This window comes from Mauremys reevesii, linkage group 13, assembly GCF_016161935.1.
Source record: "Mauremys reevesii isolate NIE-2019 linkage group 13, ASM1616193v1, whole genome shotgun sequence".
In the NCBI taxonomy this organism is placed as follows: domain Eukaryota; kingdom Metazoa; phylum Chordata; order Testudines; family Geoemydidae; genus Mauremys; species Mauremys reevesii.
The window spans coordinates 39,556,480-39,578,257 of NC_052635.1; the positions used below are offsets into that span (position 1 = coordinate 39,556,480).

At 42.5% G+C, this 21,778-nt stretch overlaps 1 protein-coding gene across 4 annotated transcripts in view; it reads left to right on the top strand.

Annotated features, from left to right (window-relative positions):
- EDN3 (endothelin 3) overlaps nucleotides 1-21,778 on the top strand; it is a 131,099-nt gene that overhangs the window by 59,035 nt on the left and 50,286 nt on the right. For all 4 annotated transcript variants that reach the window (XM_039498009.1, XM_039498008.1, XM_039498007.1 and 1 more), the window contains one exon: nucleotides 147-1,944. The gene's annotated coding sequence lies outside the window, so the exon portion shown is untranslated. Of the gene's footprint in view, nucleotides 1-146 lie in introns of those variants that run through there.

A 21,778-nucleotide genomic window follows, 5' to 3' on the forward strand; every position in this document is an offset into this window, starting at 1 on the left:
AAGTGATTCACTGCACCCACAAATAATCATGGGTCCAATTTTGAACCCCTAGTTTTGCCGAGGTCATGGCAAGGCTGGTCTCAAAATCAGGTCCATATACTGCAATATAATCCAGCAATTTTCATTCAAATTTATTTTTTTAAAAGGTTTAGTGTTTGTTTGCTGAAGCTCAGAAGCAAGAATCTAAGCTACAAATCTCCCATGAGATGGACATATTGGAATGCTTCAGGCTGGCTGCCAATAGATAATCGAGCAGTATGCAACGCCTTTATTGCATTGATGCCAGTTTGAGGGCACATGAACCTGTGTGAAGAACTTTGCATCCTTTTATACTTCTCTGACGAGAGTGTCATAAACCATGCAATACAGGATGAGTATTTGCATCTCCACCCTGGAGATGCGGGGGAGGGAAAAAGGAGTATTCAAACTTTAGCAACACAAACAGATTCAAGAATGACTTTTTTTACCTGGTTTTAAAAATAATACAGTAGAAACATACTGTTCCACTTAGTGCTTGCTGCCTGCGTGAAGTAACCAGTTCCAGCTGTATGCAGGCAATTATGATTGGAGAATCTGGTAAATTAGAGAATTGTCTGTATAAGAATTTGCATTATGGATAAACAGAAACAAAATATGTCTCTTGCTAATAGATGCAAGCCTATTAGCCAATCATCATATTGTAACATTGTTGGCAGATATTTAAATGTCAGTATCTATGCAGAATAAATATGAATGGTTAATATTTATATCATTATAAAATATAGCAAGTTAGCAATATACAGTAAGTATTCAATAGGTTACTTAATTAAGGCACAAATTATTTCTGTGCTGGAAAGTTCAATCCAGAAACACATCTACAATGAATATCTAGGGATATACACTGTAGTTGATGAATGGAATTCCAATCATCCACCAACAAGAATCTGCTGAGGATGAAACTAAGACTGACAGATACAAAAGCGTTATCTAAACTTCATACATTCAAAATAATTTACATCTCTCTCTCCTAATCCCATATGTGCTGTGCCATACATACCCAGTGCATACATTCCTATTTGCTGATGTTTTAAGACATGTTTTTAACCCTTGATTCAAACTACTTTACTGAGCAGTTGAAGGATTGGGGAAATGTCAAGAAAATGGGAACAAGGACAATGTTGGTCCCTGGAAATTTATCATCAAAAGTGATTTCCTCAGCAAGTATGGACTGGACTGGTTTTTTGGGAGAAACAAAAGAACAAGCAAGAGGATGAATAACGCTTCCAAATGTTGCTCTTTGATATGATTTAAAATGTAACAGAGGAATTTCCTAACTTGTGGCATTACTGATTCCTTTGTTAGACCTTCATACAAATCTTCCTAGGTGAAACTATGAGCAAATGACATTTATATTTTAATCAGAAGATAGTTGCAGACCAAAACAAAAACTGTAAATTGAATATAACTGAACTTTGAGTTCACAATACAAATGGATATATAGGTTAAACAGTGGCAATAGATATTGAAACAAGAAAGGGTAAGGTCTCTGCCAAAAATTATATATATTATATATATATGGATATATTTCATAAATAAATTATTAGAGTTATAAAGTGAATATATCTTTCAATTATCACATTTGTGTCACTGTTTTTTACTTGCTGGCATGATTTTGTATGTTTATAGAAAAGTAGATTATTTATTGTTAAAACACTTCACCCATGGCTTTTTGGTGTGGCTTTTTTAAAATAATGTAACAAAGGGAATGTGTGTGTGTGCATATGTATATATATTTTAAATAACCAACCTTTTGTTATGAAGGCAATAATGTTCATTTATAACCATTTTTTGGAATACATATGCACAATTAGGAATATGAGAATTTGCCATCTTCAAAGGAGAGTGGTAGTTCTCCTAATAATCTGCGAATTAAGTAAAATCAATAAAAAGAGCTCTTTGATATAACCATGAATTAAAAAGATATAATTTAATCTTCTGTCTCTTCCGTGGCTGAATGGATATCTTGGTATAACCCATATCTGGTCTCACTGGAGTTGTTGGACAAATGCAGAAGCACTCAATCCAGGCTAGTTATGAACTCTGTACTCTTGCCTCAGCCGGAAGATCCACTGACTTCACGATCAGGCAATAAAGAGATCCAAGGTGGCTAGCACCCTACTGACTCAATGCTACCTCCACTGGTACTATTAGCAGGCTCTCTCTGGTAGAAGTGGTCAATATATTTTGGATTCCTACTATTTTCTCCTGGGTGGGAGCTGGTGCAATTTAAATTTTGTATCCCTACATGGAGTCTCACCTCCCCTAAGTCCCACATGTCTTCTCTACAGTGTTTTTTCCCAAAGATGGAGTGCCAAATTCACTGAGGTTCTATGCCATCTTGTAATGACGTAAACTTACACTTGCCTGTCCGAGTTTTGGCACTGCACTGGATTTGACCCTGGAGTGTTGGAGGGACTGCTGTGCTTTGGCATCAGGAAGAAAATTACTGGATTTTACATCTGAATGCTCCCTTAAAATAGTTTGCTTTTGGGGTGCCCCACAACAGAGGATATCATTCTACCAATGTAATGTTGTAATTCATGTGAAATTAGTTCATCATCAGGGCCTCAAAATGAAGAAAACAAACATAGTAAGTGAAAGTTATACCAAACCCAGGAGAGGCAAAAAGCAGAGTCCTCTATGGACCTCTTCTGCTGAATCTTAACTAATGCAGCCCATGCCCAAACACTAGGCTCACGCAGGCCCTAGAATTATCTGAGCTGGAACTAGAGTTATTCTACTTGAGAAAAGATTAATGGGCTTGACATTCAGTAAATAATAACCTCATGCATTTATAGCAAGTTTCACCCTGAAAGATCCTAAGGCAGTTAGGAAAAAGTTTTCAAAACTGCTTGGCAGCTCTACCTGTTCTAGATGGGAGCTGCTGGATGGGGAGTCCTTTTGAAGTTGTGCTTACTTCATCTGGGAGCTGAGTTCTTTTGAAAATCTGGCCTTGAGGAAATGACATGTGAAATGAAAATTGCATATTGTGGAAAAGCTGACATGTGTCACTATGTAAGCTAAACTAAGCCTCATAAAATCTGATGTCTAAGGGCATAAAATGATCATTTTGCAGAATTCAACATCACCTCCCTTACTAAATGCTTTTTGTAACACACTGAAATTTATCAGATACATGGTTCATGGATGTGATAAAATCTTATTGAATTATTGTGTGTATGGACAGATAGAATTAATTTTCCGTTGGATAAAATTATGACGAGCTGAAGTACTCTTCATTTGCTTTAGAACAATGAGCTGAGTTGGAACTTTGATTTCCTGAAACTATTTATTAAATGCAGGAGAATTGACTTAATCTCCTCCCCAGTGATATAATACACCCACTTAACTGACATGACTGACTGTAAACAGACTGAGTGAAGTGCTTTCCAAAGATACTAAACAAAGGCATATTTCTCGTTATGTCTAGCTGTGTTAATTAAGGACCAGACCCCAGACTTCTTATGCAGGCAAAAGTCCCACCAAATTCAAGATGCATGGCAAGACTTCAGTGGGATTTCCACCTTCCTATAGCATATACACTAGCCCCTATGAGGATTCTGCTGTATTTGAAAAAGCTGCTTTAAACAATGCAGCTGAAGAAAATGCTGTTAATAAAGAACAATGGCCACTTTAACAACACACTGCCACCTCCCTAAACATTCCAGAGTCTTAGAAATGAATTAGCGTCTCAGCACAGTTCATTTCTCTCATTGGAGAGGAACGCTGGGGGTAGCTCTACACCAGGGGTCAGCAACCTTTCAGAAGTGGTGTGCTGAGTCTTCATTGATTCACTCTAATTTAAGGTTTCACATGCCAGTAATACATTTTAACATTTTTAGAAGGTCTATAAGTCTATAAACTATTGTTGTATGTAAAGTAAACAAGTTTTTTAAAATGTTTAAGAAGCTTCATTTAAAATTAAATTAAAATGCAGATCTTATCAGTTTAGTGCAGTGATTCTTAACCTGGGGTGCACGCACCCCCTGGGGCAGGGCTGGTGCAAGGATATTTTGTGCCCTAGGCAAAACTTCCACCTTGCGCCCCCCCACCCCGCACATCAGTTCATTGAGGGGCAAATCCCAACGAGCCTTTATAGACCCCAGGGGCTGCTCCCCAGACCAGATTCCCCCTCTCTGCCCCCTGAACTCCCCTGCAGGGTGCACAGCCCCCCCCCCCACGACCCCTCCCCAGCCCACCCCTGTGGCCCCTGCCCCGAGTCCACTCACTGGCTTTGCCGGGCCTGGGCCACTTCAGCAGCTCGGCAGGGAGGAACCGCCTTCCGGAGGCACCAGAGAGCCAGAGCGTCCCGCTTGCGGCGGCAGCAGCGAGCCCCAGCCATGGAGGAGCCGGCGCAGTGCAGTGGGGCAGCAGCCCTGCAAAGGCAGCAGTGCCGCTAGTGGGGCGTGGCGCTGCTGCTAGCGGGGAGCGGCGGCGCCCCCCAGCCCCTCATCCGGCAGCGGGCTGAGCGGGGCCGGCGGCCCGGACCCCAGCTGGCAGGCACGTGCCAGGCAAAAATCGGCTTACATGCCACCTTTGGCACATGTGCCGTAGGTTGCCAACCCCTGGTCTACACAGTGAACGGCAAGTGAGTGACAGAGCCCGGGTCAACAGACTTGGGATTGTGCTACAGTGCTAAAAATAACTGGGTGGACATTATGGCTCAGGCTGGAGCTCAGGCACTGAAACTGGGGGGTGAGAGTGGGGGCTTCCGAGCCCAAGCTGCAACATCTCCCCAGCTGTTTTTAGTGCCATAGCCTGACCCCCCCAGCCCACGTCCGTTGCCTTGGGCTTGGAGACTTGCGCTGCTTGCAGTGTAAATATACCCCCCTCTCATCACATGATGTGGATGACTCTCACTCCTCTCTCCAGCCATGATTATAGTGGGCACAGTGATCCCACTGTTGGGAGTTGTACCTAGAACTAGATTGATTATTGATTACCAGCTCGCCACCCCAGGTTGTGGATTCCCTTGACAAAAAGGGATTTCCATGCTGGCCCTGCTTGTCCTTTGGCACCGTAGGGAGGAGGGGAGGAGGGGTGGCAGGGAGCAGATGTTCAACTGAACTGGGGGCTGTGGCTGCTGCTAGATGGCACTAAAGCAAATAGTGCAGCAGCAGCAGAGAGAGAGACCCCCCCATCCATGCAAGCCCCCCATACCAATCCAGAATTTAGTTGCCCAGAGGTGGCATAAAGCACAACTTAACAAGGGCAGGGGCCTGTAAAAGGCCTACCTCTCTCCTCCTCTCCTGGGGGGGAGGGGCTGTGCCTGTCTCTCTGTCCTGGTCTGAGGTGAGGGTGCCAGAGACCTCTTTAACCTTTTCTCTTTTTCCTCTCACCCTCAGAGACCAGCTGGCAGGGCGCCAAGGCTGGGCAGGGAACTCCTTGCTCAGGACAGGTGAGGGACACAGGACATTCTGAAGAGCAGGAGGCAGCCCAGAGCAGAGCCACAGCCCCAAAGCCACCACTAATACAAAAAACACAACATTTTTTTTTTTTTATATTTTTTTTTTGTTGTGTTTGCTGACTGGGAGTTCCAGGGACTCAACACCCTCAAAATTATTTTTAATATAGCACTGTAAAAATGGACATAAAATATACATACTGGGCCAGATTCTGAGCTCAGTACACTAATATAAATTTAGAATGACTAAGATCAGAGTTTGGTCCCTGAGCTTTTCATTGGGAAGAAAAGTCCAGGTGAAGAAAACGTGGTGAGCTTTTCATTATAAAATATTTAGTGGTCTGGTCCTAGGCATTAGTGGACAAATGATTTATTCCTTTTTATATTATGATAATGCCAAGAGGCCCCATTTTTAGGCTCCTTTCATACGTAATGAAAAGACAGTCCTTATGCCAAAGAGCTCACAGTCTAGGTTGAGGTAGTCAATTATTTTTTTGTCAAGGTCCAAATTTCTTGGTCAGGGTATAAGAACATAAGAACGGCCGTACCGGGTCAGACCAAAGGTCCATCTAGCCCAGTATCTGTCTACCAACAGTGGCCAATGCCAGGTGCCCCAGAGGGAGTGAACCTAACAGGCAATGATCAAGTGATCTTTCTCCTGCCATCCATCTCCATCCTCTGACGAACAGAGGCTAGGGACACCATTCTTACCCATCCTAGCTAATAGCCATTTATGGACTTAGCCGCCATGAATTTATCCAGTTCCCTTTTAAACATTGTTATAGTCCTAGCCTTCACAACCTCCTCAGGTAAGGAGTTCCACAAGCTGACTGTGCGCTGCGTGAAGAACTTCCTTTTATTTGTTTTAAACCCGCTGCCTATTAATGTCATTTGGTGACCCCTAGTTCTTGTATTATGGGAATAAGTAAATAACTTTTCCTTATCCACTTTCTCAACATCACTTATGATTTTATATACCTCTATCATATCCCCCCTTAGTCTTCTCTTTTCCAAGCTGAAGAGTCCTAGCCTCTTTAATCTTTCCTCGTATGTGACCCTGTCATACGGGGAGGGATAGCTCAGTGGTTTGAGCATTGGCCTGGTAAACCCAGGGTTGTGAGTTCAATCCTTGAGGAGGCTACTTAGGGATCTGGGGCAAAAATTGGTCCTGCTAGTGAAGGCAGGGGGCTGGACTCAATGACCTTTCGAGGTCCCTTCCAGTTCTAGGAGATTGTTATATCTCCAATTATTACCTTATTATCTCTCCAAACCCCTAATCATTTTAGTTGCCCTTTTCTGAACCTTTTCTAGTGCTAGAATATCTTTTTTGAGGTGAGGAGACCACATCTGTATAATCAAGGTCCAGACTCCAGAGAAACATTTTTCACACTGCAACAACAATAATGATAAGTAAATAAAGATTTTGGGGTCTGTTCAAAAACATCTGGTGGTCTGGATTTGGCCCGCGGTCTGCCTATTGGCTACCCCAATCCAAGTATATGATGAGAGACAATTCATGGATACAGACACACAAGGGAGGACACCGTAAGGGTGAGGTGACAATGAGTCTCATAAGTAGCAGCGGTACCAACACAGCTATTGCTTAGCCACTCATCCCTAGACCACCGTACATCATGCAGGAGAGATGGCTAAGGACTAGAAAATGTCAGGGTTGCTGCAGGTCAAGACTGATGAGGATTAACACAATTTACATGGAGAAGCTTGCAGAACTTGTCCTGTGTAGCTCTGGCCAGTGCTATTCGTGCCTCACTTGCATGAGCCCTAAATCCTCCACTTTATAATAGAAATAAAATGGATTCTATTACAACATTGTGCAATGATTCATTGCAGCAGGGTAAAAGGCTATCTATATTTAAGACCCCATATGTTCAAAAACGACCTTGATTTTTGGGGAGCCCAGCTTTTGACACCAAGGCTCGGCCCAGCAAGGTCCTGAACACCCTTGGTTCCCACTGGTGGCACTCAGCACCTTCCACCCTTGCTCACTTCACCATCTTTCAAAATTGTCTCTCTAGGAGCTGGTTTTCAGAGGCTCTGAGCATGAGCTACTCCAGGGGAAATCAATGGGGCTGAAAGTGCTCAGCTAGGATGACCAAATGTCCTGATTTTATAGGGACAGTCCCAATATTTGAGGCTTTTTCTTATATAGAAGCCTGTTACCCCTCACTGTCGTCCCGATTTTTCGCACTTGCTGTCTGGTCATCCTATGCTCAGCACGCTGGAAAATTAGGTGTCACTTGGGACAATCTGGTCTTGGATGATATAAGGAGAAAAGAATGTTTCCAGGTCTAAGCAAGATATATAGGTGATGGGAGTAAGCCAATGAAAGCGTAACAGAAGGCTATCATGAGAAAAGGAACAGATTTCAGCCATGGGAACTTTAAACCTTTAAATCCATGGCTTGGAAGCCACTGGTATAGTAGTCAAGCAAAATTTTAAACAGATGAGATTGAAAACAATGTTTACTTTTATGGCTATAATTTTCAGAAATTATACACTTTTGACCTACTGCGGAGGGGTTTACAGGACAGAGAAACCTCACAGGATTAAGAGGCTTACAATTCATCAGGAAATTTAAACAAAGAATATTGAACCGTTCTGTTTATAGTACAATGGTATCTTGAACTTTATTTAAAAGTAATTTTTCCCCATAAAATATGGTGATGGTAGTTTGTGTTTTTGTTTGTTTTGTTTTTGTCTCTTGGCTTCCAAGCTTTTCTAAAAGGCTTTGGAACTCATCAAGACAGACGTGCCTAAATGTACTTTCTGAAGGCTGTCTTTGTAATTTGTAAAAAGAACGAGAAGTACTTGTGGCACCTTAGAGACTAACAAATTTATTTGAGCATAAAACCCACTTCATAGGATGAATGCAGTGGAAAATACAGTAGGAAGATATATAAACACAGAGGACATGAAAAAATGGATGTTGCCATACTAACTATAATGAGAGTAATCAGTTAAGGTGGGCTATTATCAGCAGGAGAAATAAACTTCTGTAGTGATAATCAGGATGGCCCATTTCCAACAGTTGACAAGAAGGTTTGAAGAGGGTTTTAGCCCACAAAAGCTTATGCTCAAATAAATGTGTTAGTCTCTAAGGTGCCACAAGTACTCCTATTCTTTTTGCTGATACAGGCTAACATGGCTGCTACTTTGAAATTTGTAATTTGTGCTGACTTACTCATCCTGAAGGATAGTAGCTCTCATGAGAGGGAAATGGGGGCTAGCCTGGGCCAACAAGACCAATGTTCCATTCTCTGCTCTGCCACAGATTTCCTGTGTGACCTTATGCAAGTTACTTAGGGCTAGATTTTTAAACTGGTTAGGCTGCTAGGCATTTTTGAAATCCCATTATGCACTTCTCTGCATCTTTAGACTCCTAAATAGCTTTAATAATCTGCCTCAGCTTTCCATTTGCATAACAGGGACAGTAACTTCCTTTACCTCACAGGCGTGTTGTGAGAATAACTCCATTAAAAGTAGCAAGGAGCTCAGATTCTATGGGAACAGTGGGCTTTTTAAGTGGGTGGTTAGTTAGGCTTCAATATAGATTTGCCATATGCTACCATGTGATATTTAATAATGGACATAATGAGCCAGATATTCAGAATGAACTGGCAGAGCTCTGATGACTTCAGTGGAGTTATGCCACTTTACAAGAGCTGAGGATCTGGCCTAATAGCTTTCAGATGAGCAGAAGTCTTTGCAATTTGCCATTTATCTGGAGTTCTGTGTTCTACCACTCATTTCCCCTATTACTGTATGTACTAACCATGTGGAAACAGTCACGTTGGCACTTTAAAATGGCAGCACATTAAATAATATTTTAATGCTGGACTATTTGGGGATCATACAGTTTTATCTGAATGATAGAACCAGAGCATATAAAATTATGAATGCTGTGTTAGTAGACATCAAATTACCATTTAATAGCTAACCGCTTCTTTTAAAGCTGTGCTTTGAGAATCAGATCCAACTTCTGTTCAAGTCAATGAGAGATGGACAAGGCTTAAAGCAGGAGGAATTACATCTTAACTACTTAGAAGTCTGACTTCTTCTATTGTGTTCAACAACATTACTCACATTAAGCAATAATATATGGATTTTTTTCAGTAGAATTTGTTTTGATTTTGTTTGCTCGTATTAGATTTGCAAACAGCAATACTGGAAGATTTGATTTAACTTTTTCCCCCACAAACAATTTGCTAAACAATGTTAAAATGTCAGTTGTTTCTCAAAGAATAAAAACAAAATAAGACAGCACACGAGAGAGAAATAATGCATACAAGAAAGGATGAAAGGAAAGAAACTGTTAAGATGAAACCAGCATTTTAAAATTAAACTCTTAGCTCCATATACAAAATAGAGCAAAATGCTGCCGCTACAAAATGGTGTGTATCTGTTTCTAAAGAAATAGATATCTTTAGAGTGATGTTTTTCTGGGCAATATATATTGTTGCAATATAGAGTTGCTAGGTTGGATGAAGTCAACAGCCTATCAGCCCTTTGCAGTGTTGTAGACCAGTGGTTCTCAGCCAGGGGAACATGTACTCCTGGGGCTATGCAAAGGTCTTCCGGGGGTACTTCAACTCATCTAGGTATTTGCTTAGTTTTATAACAGGCTACATAAAAAGCACCAGTGAAGTCAGTACAAACTAAAACTTCATACAGACGATACTCGTTTATACGGCTCTATACACTATACACTGAACTGTAAGCACAATATTTATATTCCAGTTGATTTATTTTATAATTATATGGTAAAAACGAGACAGTCAGCAATTTTTCAGTAATAGTGTGCTGTGAAACTTTTGTACTTACGTCTGATTTTATAAGAAAGTAGTTTTCAGTGAGTGAAACCTGGGGGTATGCAAGACAAATCAGACTCCTGAAAGGGATACAGTAGTGTGGAAAGATTGTAGACAAAGTAAACTGGGTCTGGCCTAGCATTATAGCAAACCACAGGAAAATGGGAATATAAGATGGAAAGTGGTTATACTATGGTAGGCTGGGGTCTTCTATGTACCTGGGGGGGGAGGGAAGGTGGTCTGGGCACATATGAGCAGATTAACAAAGGGATTTAGGTGCCTAAGCTGCAGATGGATGCCTAGACAGATTTTCAAAAGCACCTAAGTGAGTAAGGCACTGAACTCCCATTGAAATTAATAGGAGTTTGGCATCTAACCCAATTTAGGTACTTTTGAAAATCCCACTAGGTGCCTATCTGGATCTTTAAGTTCATAAATACCTTTGAAAATCTGGCCCCCAATTCCCATTCAGTGGGAGTTAGGGCCCACATAAGCCAAATGCACCCTTGTAGCTGTACATAAACCCTCAAAATAAGGCTTACTTGCCACTTGGGAAAAGTTCAGAGTTCAGGGCTTATAGCTTCTCTACGTTGCAGGCAGTAAAAGCAGACATCATCACCAACACTTGATCAGGAGTGCTAATGACATCCCACCCAGTAGATGGCAGTATTTGGGGAAGAGAGACAAACCGTATTATTATATAAGCAATCACAAATAAAAGCTGAGGGTCTATGCATAAATGGTTACGCCCAGTGTCCCTAGAGGGCTTTAAAGTCATCTTCCATGTGATGACATGTTCACACGAGCTTACGTAAGTTAAAGGCAATCACTGCCTTATCATTTGCAAGAGCTCCAGAGTTCCTGCTCCTGAAGTACCTATCTGTGAGAAAGGGAACACCAATGAGCGGTAGTGTGAGTCAAACCAGAAGTTGCTACTGAACTGGGACTTCTCATGATGTCGTTCCGAGTTACTTGACTCACTTGCTCCAATTAGGGTGACCACCAATCCCTAATTGGGCAGGAGAATCCCGAAATGTAGATTTCAAGTCCCGGCCCCAGACTGAATGACTCCGGGACAACATTTGTCCTGGATTCCCCTCGACACAATTCATATTTACTGCTTAGCAACGGTCAAACCATAGCAACTACAGTGTAATGCAAAGCCTCGCTGCTACTGCATCATTCACAGTGCTTACACAGCCACAGAATGATTGACACATGGTGTAGCCAATCTAAGACATAACTTATCGTCCCACTATCATGTGACTTGTTACACTTCTCACGTGTTCCCAAATGGCTAAAACTAATCGGCTTTGGTGATGCAGTCCAGTGAAGAATAGGACACATTAGTAAGTTGATATTTAATTTTTAATTACTATTATTAGCATCTTGGGACTGTATTTGGGGCAGGCAGCTAGCCCTTCCTTCCACTATGGCGACACTATTTTTTAGCATGCTAGCTCAATCAGCACTAGTGCAAGTGTGTCTCCTTGAGCAGGGAGTCGTACCCTGAGACTGAAGTGTAGACATACTCTCAGGCAGGCAGACACTACTGCTGCTATTTTGTTTTGTAGGATCCAGATTTTCAGAATTGCAGAAGAGCAGCTGGAAGTGTAAACCAATGTGCACGTGCCGTTACCACAGTTATAAATGCAGTCATCACAAGGAGCATGCATATGGACTGCTAGATGTCAGATTAAATGTGTGCACAGACCTGGTAAAGGCATGCGCAGACCAGACAAGCCTTTTTGAGGGCACCATTCTGAAAACCTGGATCTTGGGTGCTTTTGATGGAGAGTATCCTAGAAAAAAAAATGGATCAGAAGAAGTATCTAATGTGGTAGTGTTAAGTGCTGACCTGCATCTGGCTGAGGAAACCTGAGATGCCTGTGGAAGTGGGACCCTGTGTAGTTACTGTTGATAACTCTGGCTGTCAGTGTGAAGCCGAGCTGTGTTACTAAGTAAATAGCCGATGGCAGCAGCAGGCTCCGGAGTTGACACACCACCTAGCCATGAAAAACGCCAGAAGGAAATGCGTGAAGAATGTTAATGGTCACGGTGTTCAGGTAGCATTATCCCAATTGTGAGGTGACATCTGTATCCAGCATGTCGAGGCAGAACTATGTCGCTGTCCAGGTGTTGTTGGTTTCCCCAGTGCAAATCAGAGGGGCATGCAAGAAAGCTCAGCACATCCCATTTATTAACCCACTGCTCCAGCAAGCTCGATTTTAGAATTAAAGCCTAAATTGAATCAAAGGGTTTTATTTGCAGCATTTGTTTATAGAAAATTGATAACAGTCTGCAACAAAGGATTATCTCACAGATACACCAATTCCCCATTTGTTCTAAATTACAATAAATAAAATGGAAGCAAATAACAAAAAACAAACCCCAACCTAAACAACAACAAAACATCCAACAACAAACCCGTTTCCTTAGGACATATTTAATTCATTTCTTTCCCTCTCATTTACCAAATGGTTTAACGTTTGTTTCTTTCTGACGTTTCAGTTATCAGACTCTTCATGGTCTAATGTGAAACAGCCCCTGGTATAAATGAGATGCCCTTGTTTTTGAACCATGAAACTGAGCTAGCTGCTCATCTGATCTTAATTGTTCTTGCTGACTTTCTTGTGTGAAGGAGATTGAAATAAATTGCAGTAACCTAAGGTTACAGTTCTCCTGCATGTCTGGTCGCATGGCTTGCTGGTGTACCAAAGAGAGGAGAAGAACTGATTCCCTGGCCCAACAAGTTTATAGTCTTAGGTCTGGTTTACACTGGGGGTGGGAGGGAGGGGGTAATCGATCTAAGTTATGCAATTTCAGCTACGTGAATAACATAGCTGAAGTCGACGTACTTGGATCTATTTACCGCAGTGTCTTCACTGCAGTAAGTCGACTGCTGACACTCCCACTCCTGCGCCTCTCGCTCCGGTGGAGTATTGGAGTTGACCGGAGAGCGCTCGGCGGTCGATTTATCGCGTCTTCACTAGACTCAATAAATCGACCCCTGCTGGATTGATCGCTCCGGAGGTAAGTGTAGATATGCCCTAAGGGATTAACCCTGCAAGTGCTGGGCACTCCAAGGAGGAGTAGCCCCCTGGCTTTAGTGAGGACGCTCAGCTCTTTGCAGGATCACGCCCGGCTAGACAGATAGCAATTCATGCACCATAGACGACCAGGGTCTAGTCCTATCCTGGATTTCAGTGAATCTTTATACTTTCAAATCACCCTTTCTAGCTAAAGTGGACTAAAAAGGTGAGGGTTGGGCAGGCAACCCAGTGTGTGTGTGTGTGTGTGTGTGTGTGTGTGTGTGTGTGTGTGTGTGTGTGTGTGTGTGTGTGTGTGTGTGTGTGTGTGTAAGGGGAGGATTAAGGGAGGAGTGGGCCTAATCAGCCAACTTCAACATAGAGCAGAAGTGGGGGAAAGGGTCAGGCAACTGCTTACTGAAGAGTGCCAAGAAGATTCAGGGCCAGCTGGCTCTCTCTCAAGATACTGAAGGTGAAACTAGGGAGTCGACTTCAGTTTCCTGAATATATTGCCTAGAAGGCAAGAAAAGACAGTAAAGGGGCCAGGTCTCTACTGAGCAGGGTGAAGCCGTGGAAAAAAAAGTGACTCAATCCTGACTCTGAGCCCTGGCTTGCTGAAAGGATTGTGAACTTAGAACTTTTCGCTGACTCAGAGCAGTGCCCGGTGAGGGTTGAAAAATCAAAGCCAGTTGAGATTCAACGCCAAAAGCCTCCTGGAACCACGCACGCCTGTGATGCACAGATCCTGAACAAGATAAAAGCATTAGCAGGCTGTTGTATCTGTATTTTATTTCCAATGGGTCCACCGCAGAAGGGAAGTTTGTTAACACCACAGGAATAAAGCCAGAATTCAACACCTTCTGGTGTCAATTTATCAAGTCATCGGTCAACTGCGGGTCAAGCTGTGCACTATTTTAAAGGTGCTGCCAATTACATGCCAGACCAAACTCAGGAGTGTCCATTCTTACATTTAAAAACCTTTTCTTACGCAAGTCTGATCACAAGCTAATAAATGATTCAATGCTAAAATCCCGTAACAAGATACTAAGGTCCTTCCGTTTATATTCAGTCGTTAGCCAGGTAAAGATCCTATGGGACATAAGGATTTGGCTCTATATTTAGGCAGTGAGGAATGGGAGATAAGAGACTTAGGAGAGGCCACGGATCTGGCGCTAAGTCAGGCTTGCAAAGGGGATTTAAAGGTGCTTTCAGAAAGCAGCACAGGATTCCCCAGTGGAAAGGAATCCTCAGCGGGTTTGGCCCAGTTAGATCATAGGAGCATACCCAGGACTGAGGGACAATATCTCCAGAGTTATAATCCTGGTTCTTCCACTGACTCACTGTAGGGTCTTGAGGAAGTCATTTAGTCTTTCTGAGCATGTTTCCTCACCTGTTGAATGGTATAATACCTACCTAACTACCACAGGGGCAGGGCCAGACTAAGGTAATTTGGGGCTCTAGGTGCACTCCACATAAGGCCGCATGGCCTTACCCCTGTGCCTTGCCTCAGCTCTTTTGCCACTTAATGGCTCCACCCTTTATTGGAGCGGCAGTGGCACAGGATACTCATGCAAGAGCTGTTTTCTGGGGGAACTGTACAGTTCCTCTTTCCCCCACATCCATCAATCAACCACCACTTTGTGTTTTCAGGCAGGCTGGGGTCTGTTCTCGAGGTGAAAGCCCTCAGCCTGCACCCTGCTGAGGGCTCTGTATGGAGAAAATCCTCCCAAGACCACTATAAAAGACCTAAGATGGGGTGGCAGCGGGGAGGATGACACTCATGGGCCTGTGCTGGAGTGGCGTTGGTGGAGTGCCCAAAGCAGCTGGTTTCATATAAGGGATGTATGGAGCAGTTCACACCTCTTGGAGGAATTGTTTCAGGCTCTCTGCACACTCAAGCACTGGTTACACTTGGATCACATTCTGAAGCATTTCTTTACTACAGTGAACGCTAGAAACTTGTTATACTATGAAACCTGAGATTTCGGTCTCATCATGTGAATCCAGGAACAGGGGCTCTAGACACTGGCTGAATGAGACCCGAAGAAGATTGTGGCAGGGCATAATTAGTTACTGTTTAGTATTCTGCAGATGTAAAGAACTATTTAATTATTATTTCAAAGGCAACTCTGCTGAATCTTGACTGCTGTTTCACCTCTACTGCCTCATAGCAAACCTGGACACAACTTGGGATCTTATTCCAAGGTAGAATCAAACATTGTTGAAAACCACCCGAAAGCTAACTAATTAAGACATCTGGGCTGTTTTTTCAGGGGTACCAAGTCCCTGTCAGCCACTCAAGTCAATGTGCTGGAGCAATGCAAGCCTTAAAAAACAATTTGAATCACCATGGTATGGAGAGGTTAAAACAAGAGCCTATCAAATATTACCTGATTAAATAGACTAATACTTATGACCTTGTGAGAGGAAGGACAAAAATGATTATTTTGGTGTATCTAGATACTGTAGAAAAGAAAGAACAGTGGGTGATATTGTTTTCTGAGAAATGGCAGGTCTCTCTAAATTATGGGAGGAAGTTAACGGTCAAGTTACCATGTCAAAACCCAAGAGTATCAAAGCACCTCTACCTCTTGTAAAGGACCGGTGATAGGCCACGTCACTTTCACTAGCTGACCATCCACTCTGGTTGCTTTAGAGCAGCCTAACAGTGAATTAATTAAAAAACAACAAAGAATGGCTAAAAGGTCCAGTTGACAGGGTGGTCATCAAGTCTTCAGCTGAATTTAATTTATATGAAGGTCAAAATCTCTACAGCACTTAATGACAAACAAATCAACAAGTTTAATACTGAATAGCAGGCAGAAAACGGCCAGACTCCAGGCAGATTTACCCCTATGCAACCCCTATGGGGGAGAAGGCAGAGCTTAGCCATAATATTTAGCAAGTCATGTTTATGTGGATTTTGGAAAGTGAACTTATTTATATTTACTATTAGTACATATCAAAAATGCACCTCTCTTAGACTCTAGGCATCTTTGCCAAAAATGAAAAGATACAATCAAACACAGAAATAAACCTAACATCTGCTGTTCACTCTCAAGCCAAAATCCAACCCCCAATCACAGGAAACTGTAGCTCTTATGAAAGATGCTAGAGATTGTTCCCAGAAGCCCTCTGTGCTCGGAACACCTAGATTATAAACATTGCAAGATTCCCAATATTCTGTCACCAAAGTGTGCCACACTCCAAAAACACTTCACATGAGACTGTAGTCCTGTTTCCACAACCCATTCAGTCCGGGGCCTTTTTGCTGAGACCACCACAACCATCACCAAGAGCAACTGTGCTATTGTTTTTTTCTCTCTTACACTTATGTGCCATAAATTATAGAAAAGTCATCATATGGGAATGATTTGTGTGGTCACTCTGATCTGGATTTGAACCAGTGACTTAGAGGTTAATTGTTCCATGACTGTTCTCCAAAGCAAATCCAAACTTTACAGCTTCGCTCATTTGTCTTTATGCTCTGGATGCAAGGAGTTTGAGGGCAGAATTTAATCAGAAAATCCAAACTGCAATAAAAATCCTAATTAGTACCTTGGGGAGAAAGCACAGAAAAGTAGAAAGGTCAGTTTTTTATAAAATCTTTGATATTAAGTGAACACATGTAGCTTCCCTGAGAGGGTTAGAGAATCTAAAGAGAAATGAAATTAGAAGAAAGAGGAATAACCTGGTAAAATTTGAGAATTATGCATTTTCCAAGGCTAGGTAAACAGATTAAGGCCCTGATCCTGCAATCTGCTTTCCTCTTCCTCCATCTGGGAACATTTCACCCAAGCAAACTCTTTTCCGGTCCGGAATATAGCAGAGGTATCCGACATTCAGACCCTCTAGGAGGAAAATAATAATACCTAGCTTTTATACAGTGCTTTTCATCGCAAGGTCACAAAGTGCTTTACAAAGGAGGTCAATAGCACCAGCCCCATTTTACAGGTGGGGAAACTGAGGCACAGAAAGGGGCAGTGACTTGCCAGAGGTCACTTAGTAGCAGAGCCGGGAAAAGAGGAGAACTGTTCCCACTCACCGCTCCAGTCCTTCCTCCCACTCTCACGTCCACGAGATATCACAGGGGTGGAAAGGCACATCAGCCTCATCCCCAGTATTTCCATTGAGGGGGCACTAGCCCCCTTCTGTCTCCTGGTTCTGCTGCCTCCACTTTGAAGAATAATAAAATCTGTATATCAACATTCATCTATTAAAAGAACAGATAGAGATGGAGGAAAATATTTGTCCCGACCACAAATGGTGATTACAAGATCTGAACATAATATGCCTGCAGACACTTCTAAAACATGAGGGTCAGTTTTAGAAAGAGGATTGCACTCTGCCAAAGTGTTTCTGCAAGGATTGGGAACACGGAAGAATTCAGCTGGCAGAGCGAGTGAACTCAGAGAACCACAATCAAGTAGGAAGTAAGATTAACAGCAAATAGAAGAGTGCGGGGAACTATTCTGCCTGTAATAGTTCAAATGACAGTACTGTGAATAACAGGGTTTGGGTAACATTATCCCATTAAAACTGTTGTAAGTAGCACAAATTTGCACTGTACCGTTTGGAGGGGTTAAGTCTAATTTTGTTTTACAGCTGCAATAAAGTGTGTTGCAAACCCTTGATACAATAATCATGGGATGTCAGAAGCGAGTCTGTTTTCACATAATCAGAATTAGGGAGGCTCTGGCCTGAATTGCTAGGCTTCTTTCATGTATTCTGATTTATTCTGATTTCTATTCAGATGAGAGCTGTCAATCGCAATTAACTCAAGCAATTAACATAAAATAAATTAACTAGATTAAAAAAATTAGTCGTGATTAATCACAATTTTAATCACACTGATAAACAATAACAGAATACCAATTTAAATTTATTATAAATATGTTTGGATTTTTTTACATTTCAATTACAACACAGAATACAAAGTATGCAGTGCTTTATATTATTTTTTATTAAATATTTGCACTGTAAAAAAATAAAAGAAATAGTATTTCTCAATTCACCTCATACAAGTACTGAAATGTGATCTCTATCGTGAAAGTGCAATTTACAAATATCGAGTTATTTTCTTTTACATAACTGCAGCCAAAACCAAAACAATGTAAAACTTTAGAGCCTACAAGTCCATTCAGTCCTACTTCCTGTTCAACCAATTAATAAGACAAACAAGTTTGTTTGCATTTATGGGAGATAAAGCTGCCCGCTTCTTATTTACAATGGCACCTAAAAATGAGAACAGGCGTTCATGTGGCACTCTTGTGGGCAGTGCTGCAAGGTATTTAGGTGCCAGATATGCTAAATAGTGGTATGCTCCTTCATGCTTCAACTTGCAGATTGCACTATCTTTTTTAAAACCTTGTTTAGAGTGCAAACATTTGTAATCAAAAAGAATAATTGTGGCTGTCAATCACAGTTAATACATGCGATTAACTTAAAAAAATTAACACTTTTAAAAAAACGAGCATTAATCGCACACAAGGGTGCCGTGCTCAGTGGGGTACCCTGCTCCATTGCTGTCTCCTCCCGCCCATGGAGCCACCCCTGGCCAAGCTGCTTCAGACTGGGAGTCAGCACAGACAGGGGATGGAGGTGGGACTAATGTCAGGGTGTCCCCCTCCCCCTGTCCGTGTACCCAGTCACCGCTGAGCTGGGGCCGGGGAACACAGTGGGAGCCTGTCTGCTGCTGGCGGTTCAGGAGTGAGTGATCCCACAGCAGCTGCTGATGGCTGAAAAAGCATTCAGGCCCCTAATTAAAGAGATAGCGCGTCCCCTCTCCCCCCTAACACACACACTTTTGCCAGTAAGGAGCTCAGGATTCGGGCTTGCTACAAGTGATTTTTGGATTTATTCATGGAAAAAAACCAGACCTTCCTGGGCAGATTTCCCAAAGAGCTGAGCCTCCAACAGCTCCCACTGAAAGTAATGGCAAAATGGAAGAGTAGAAGCTGTTGGATGCTGAACACTTTTGAAAATCTGTCCTGAAACCTATGTGATTGTTACATGAAATTCTGAGAGACCCTCATGCCTGTTTCCATTTGATGGTCATTAAAGGTCATACTGTGCCTTTAGGCACACCCATGAGCAAGAGGTGTGGTGTGTAGGCAGTACCACCCAGGAGGCAATGTGACTCAGACACGCCCTCAGAAGTACAATTCCCTCCCTCCCTACTTTTCCTTTTCTCCATGGAGATAATTTACACTTGACCGCTATGAGCAACATTTTACTCTGCTCTGCACCAGCTCAGCTGTGCTGGCCAGTGAGCTGGGGGAAAAGGAAGCCTTGGTTCTGCTCATTCCTGTCCATTCTCTGTCCTCTTCTACTGGGAAAGGAGGAAGCAGCTACTTTCCTCTGCATGTCTTTTGAAAGAGCCACATCATTTTGTTCAAAGTTATGAACATTCCAGAGTTACAAACAACCTCCATTCCCAATGTGTTCGTAACTCTGAGGTTTCACTGTACTGTGATGCTGGCAAAGCAGGTGCCAGCTCTTGCCAAGGCTGAGCACTGACAAATTCATTGCTGGAGACCAGTCTATTTCACCTGTGTGTTAGCGCGGTTAAGATGGGTATTGAGCAGTTAACAATGTGTTGAGCGTTTAGTCTTTACGAAATGCTTGTAAGATGAGGCATGCATTAATTTCACTTATATCTTTATCACGTGCTATAAGATTAATATTAAAGTTTTTGCTTTTATAACTGTAAAAATGTTTGTTCTAAACCTGTAAACTTGTCTGGAGGGATTGTCTCCTGCTCATCAAGAAGGCTATCAAAGCCACTGTGGGACATCACAAAACAAAGACTTTTTGTTTTCACATCCATGAAGAAGCTACCTGCAAAAGGGCTCATCCCATCAGCCTGAATTCTGGAAGACGGAAATAAAAATGGCCGACACGAAGCTATTTAATCTCTTTCGCTGTTTGGACTCTCCCAGGGCTGGAGCTATGACACAGAAGCAGAGATCCCCACGGTCAACCTGGGCTAGCCCTAAAAGCTATTCAGAGCTGACACATCACTACAGCTCTGCAGAGGTGAAAGGAAGCCGGTCCGGTCCGGTATGGTGTACCGGCAAGAGCCAGACTGGACTGGCTTCTCTGGTGGTGATTTAAAGGGCCCAGGGCTCCAGCCGCTGCGGGGAGCCCCAGGCCCTTTAAATCACCGCCGGAGCTACGGCAGCCGGGCTCGGGCGGGGATTTAAAGGGCCTGCGTTGTGCTGGAGGTCAGACTAGATGATCATAATGGTCCCTTCTGACCTTAAAGTCTATGAGTCTATGATGGAGTTGACCTCGACCAGCTACGTTGAAGTAAACACTACAATGCCTTGGTCTCCACTAGGATTTCAAATCTAGATGGCTCCCTCAAGTTAGCTGTCTCGATATCAACACACATCTTTTTTTACAGTGAAAACACTGCCCCAGAGAGTTACTGTATAAACGTCTGTTAATACAATGAACGAAAACACAAATAGCCCGTGTATTATTCTTTGACCTTCAGTAGAGATTGTCTATGTTCTTCGGCAGCCAATAAAGAAAATGTCTGCTATACACCAGTTCAGGGACAATTCTTGATTTGGAGTAGGATGCAGATATATTTTTATCCTTATTACCTGTAGGGAGACCTCATGCATCCTGTGTTAGGCCCCAGATTATTAAAATCTTGAACATGACTTAAAGGCTGGGCAGACACAGTTTGATTTATAGCTTGATTTTTAATCACATGCAGGCTGTGGATTGCTAGTCTTTCACAGAGTTAGCTACAGTTGTTTCAGTCATTTCCTTATTTCTGCAGAGAGCCTCAACAGTCCTTCTCACATACCTAGTGACATGTGCCTCCCATATGTACACTAGTGCTCTCTTCCTTTTAGTTTTATTTGAAGGTGATTGCTGCAATATTTTGTTCTGCTCGCACCACTCTCTCAAAAACAGAGCAATAGATCAGTCGCCATGATGGGTTTTTTTAAACTGAGGTGTGTATACTGACTTGACTGACACAAATGATAATGCGAGGAAACATTTAATGTAGTTCAGATATCTCCTCCTAAGTAACACCTCCTCCTTCCTCCCCAAAAAAGAGTGGAACTAACATGATGTTTGCTGCCATCATAGTGTTCACTTTGCTTGGGTGTTCTAAGCCTATCTCCACCCTGTCTCGGTCTTGTCTATTGAGATTGTAAGCTCTTTGGGGGGCAGGAACCCGCTACTACTCTGTATTTGTACAGTGCCTAACACAAGGGGGCCCCATACACATGATCGATAATACATATGATACACACAAAACACACGATCGATGATAATAAAAGATTCTGAACCTTCACATGAAGGTTTGGATGTGAACTTTTCATTCTGGCCAACTTTGTTTCAGCACATTGCACTGATCTATCATGCCATTTATAACCACTTTCTATTCCTTATAGGACTCCTATTTGCCAGTTGGTGTCTAGGTTTAAGCCATTAGCATCCAACAGGGCAAT